The sequence below is a fragment of the Ovis aries genome, chromosome 14, assembly GCF_016772045.2.
Source record: "Ovis aries strain OAR_USU_Benz2616 breed Rambouillet chromosome 14, ARS-UI_Ramb_v3.0, whole genome shotgun sequence".
Lineage (NCBI taxonomy): Eukaryota > Metazoa > Chordata > Mammalia > Artiodactyla > Bovidae > Ovis > Ovis aries.
This window is the reverse complement of record NC_056067.1, coordinates 20666021-20669536: the sequence shown is the minus strand read 5'-3', so window position 1 is coordinate 20669536 and position 3516 is coordinate 20666021. Positions and strand designations below refer to the sequence as shown.

The 3516-nt window shown below is 49.5% G+C and overlaps 1 pseudogene; it reads right to left on the bottom strand.

Moving 5' to 3' along the window:
• Positions 1-2087: 2087 nt before the first annotated feature.
• Positions 2088-2824, bottom strand: LOC101117869 (CTD nuclear envelope phosphatase 1-like; annotated as a pseudogene).
• Between the last annotated feature and the right edge of the window lie 692 nt (positions 2825-3516).

Here is a 3516-nt window from a genome sequence, read left to right as displayed (position 1 = left end):
AATATTCAGTACCAAGGCTGATGCATATTTCTCTAGGAAAAATAAAGCAATTTATCAAAGAGAGTGTGTCTGTGTCTCCACTAGATTATAGGCTTACTGAGGTCAGGGAAAGGGGCTTGTATTTTTCACAGCACCAGGGACAGTGGTTTGCAAAACGGGGTGCTGGAACTGGCTTGTCCTGATTTATGCAAGCTTTGGAAATTCTGCAAGTCAATTGTAAAACCCAGGGTAGCTTGAAATTGGCTGTAGTGGGGATATTTACTCCATAGAAATTGACCAACACAACCAATCAGGGTTTTGTTTTGTTTTGTTTTGTTGAGTGCTGGTTTTCCAGGAAATGTTTGCTCATCTAGAATTTGGGAGCTTCTATTTAGCGGAAATAACAACAACAATTCCACACTCATACTTTATGATGAGCTGGAATTTCTTCCTTTGTAGACTGGAGCACACTCTGAACTCCATCTCTCTCTCTCTCAATAATGCTATTTCACAACATGCATGAAGAGACCAGGGTAGACCATGTCCTAATTTTCCAAGCATAAATAGACCCTTGTCAGAGAGGCAACGTCTACACAAAGAAAGCATTTCCAATTTTACTATGAAGAACACTCTCCATACTGCCTTCCTTCTTTATGTTAATTCTCTGACATTGAACACATTGGAATTAACACTCTGATAGCAGTTTGGGGACCCTACAATGCACAAGGCACTTTGCCAGGGACTGAGGGGCACTCCATGTGACTAAGAGCTAGTTCATGCTGTCTGATAGTGTTCTTCTGATAGGAGGAGAGAAGAATACTCAGAGAGCCTGGCTGTGGCCACTCTGTTTTGTTCGTGTGATGTACAAGGGACAAAGGTTTAAAGTCAAAGAAGATGTGGGTCAAGAAAAGTCAGTATAAGAGGAGGTCCAGGGAGGATGTGAGAAGCTGAGCCTGGATATTCTAGAAGTAGAGATAGGACAATGGGATAATTCTGAAATTGCCCGGTGGGTGTGGGGATCTCTACATTTCCAATCTGGTGACTGTGGGCATGGGTGTGCTGAGACCATGAAAAGAGATCGACTTTGGCAAAGCCTACAATCGCAAGGAGCTTGCAGATGACTTGAAAGTTCATTAAACAAACAGGAAAAGGGAGCTCACGATGAAGTCAGAACAAGTGCATGTTAATAAGGGGCCTGGATTGAAGTCTAGCACATCCTTACATAGAAGGGGGATTGTGATTGGCTTCAAGGATAAGGTGGGATTTCTAAAAATTATGAAGAATTTCAAGGGGAAGACAGCAGTGGAGTAAACTGAGAGCAAGGACCCCCGCTGAGCTCAGAGCTCTGTTCAGCTGCATGTCTCACACACCTGTCTTGTATATTTCTCCAATTTGCCTGACAAGTTACCTTGGGGAGGCATACAGATTTTATAGATTTTTGGATTCTCCTCTGAAGAATCCAATCCATGGGTTAAAGGGGGAGTCCTGGAATCTGTATTCAAATTTTTTAAAATTTAAATTTATTATTATTATTTGGTTTCAAAGTTATAATGCATGGTTTAAAAGAGAGGAAAGGAAAAAAGAGAGAGAAAGCTGGTTACAGATCTGAGGGAATCTAGGAGGAAAGGCAAATAGAGGGAAAGTAAGGGAGAGGACAAGTTTGGGGGAAGTCCAGTGGCCCCAAATCCCAGTTTCCTACCCACAGCCCAGCCCTTGGAGTGAAGAATTAGATCAGCTTTGTACAAGCGTTTTAAAATAATCAAATCACAACAAAGCTGGTTTGGCTTCTCTTTTGAGCCTCCCGGATTACCCAGTGTCTGTCTTACTCTGGCCAGGCGTGTTTCTCTACCAGACGCTGCTGCAGCTCTCCTAGGTCTCCGCTTATGTCCCAGTCTGGTGTTTCTGGGAGTGTGAACACAGAGTTAGAGTGAGGCTGCTTCAGAATCTGGTCCTTGTGTCCATCCAGACTCTGTAGGGAGGGCAAGGCTCCCAGGGCAGAGAGGGCTGGGAAGGGGGCAGACCCTGCCCAGGCAGTCCTCACCATTGGACAGGGCATCAGACGGCATCCCTAGGACTCACCCTCCCCTTCCCCTCCACCAAAGCTCAGGTGGAGGGGGAGCAGCTGTCACCAAAGCCTATGTTGGTGAGGGTTTCGGCTCAGCACAGAACGAACATCAGCGGTGAACCTGAGGGCATCCAGCATTGGAATCTGGTTGAGAAGGGCGGTATCCCTGGGCTTTGATGGGGATGGCATTGTCTGGATGGCTCCTGTAAGCCCCTGGGGAGTTATCCAGGATCACCATGCTGGAGAGGTCACTGTGGACCACAGAGAGGTCCTTGATGTAGCTGCCCAATACCAAAGTGCAGTGTTGTCTGTAGTATCTCCTTTGAGAATGCTTCCGCTATTATCCAGTTCATCTGCCACAGCACAGCCATAAATCTCCATGCTTGCTGTGAACACCATCAGCTCCTACCACTGGCTCACTGCTTCCAAGAAGAAATCCACTTGGGGCCTCTTATGTACAAAAAACCGGACAGGATGTTTGTCCATTACCACCTTGAGAATGAAGTTAGGAGGCGTTCCAGGCCGGACTGTGGGCCCCAGGACCCCATCATGATGGTAGTGAATAAGTGTCTCATCCAGGTCCAGCACCAGGATCTTCCTCTTCACCTGGCTTAGCCGATTCCGGGACACAGGAGATAAGGGAAGGATGTCACATCGAACAGTTTTGTACTGAATTACCTTGCGGATCTGCCTCCGCAAAAGGTAAATGAAGAAGCTCTAGAGCTTGGCGGCGAAGGCCACGAACGTACGCAGCCCCAGCAGACACTGAGTCCCCAGCATCATCCGATGAGACCCCGGCACTGCCAGCCCCGGGGTCCCCGCAGCCCAGCTCCGCCAGGCCCCTGGGGGCAGCCGCCTGCCACCGGGAGGGGGAACGGGCCCCGAGTGGCAGAGGAGGCTGCAGAGAGGGGCACGGAGCGGGCAGCGGAACGGGGAGCTGTGGGACGGGCGTGGGCAGCCCGCAGGGGCCCACATGGGCGGGGAGTGGCACAGACGGCTTTGCCAAGGTTGCGGGCTGAGACAGGTTGGGCTACAGTGGGGTCCTCCGAGACCAGGAGGGAAGGGGATGGAGAATTGGGGGAGGGGGTATGGGGGAGGGGAGTAGGGATGGAGAAGGAAGGGGGAGTGGAAGAGGGGGAAGCGGAGGGTCTATTATTATTTTTAATATTTTGTCTGCGCTGGGTCGTCACTGCAACACACCATCTCTTCAATGTGGCACACCGGCTTTCTGCATGTGGGGGCGCCTTCTATTTCTGAGCATGCGCTCTAGAGGGCACAGGCTCAGTAGTTGGCGCCTGTAGGCTGTCCAGTTGCCCGACAGCATGTGCGATCTTAGTTCTCTGACGAGGGATGGAACTCGCATCTACAGCATCGGAAGGAAGATTCTTAACCACTGGACCACCAGAGAAGTCCCCTGGAATCTGTATTTTAATGAGGGAAACTGCAATGGGCTGTGCATCCTGGCTCTTTTG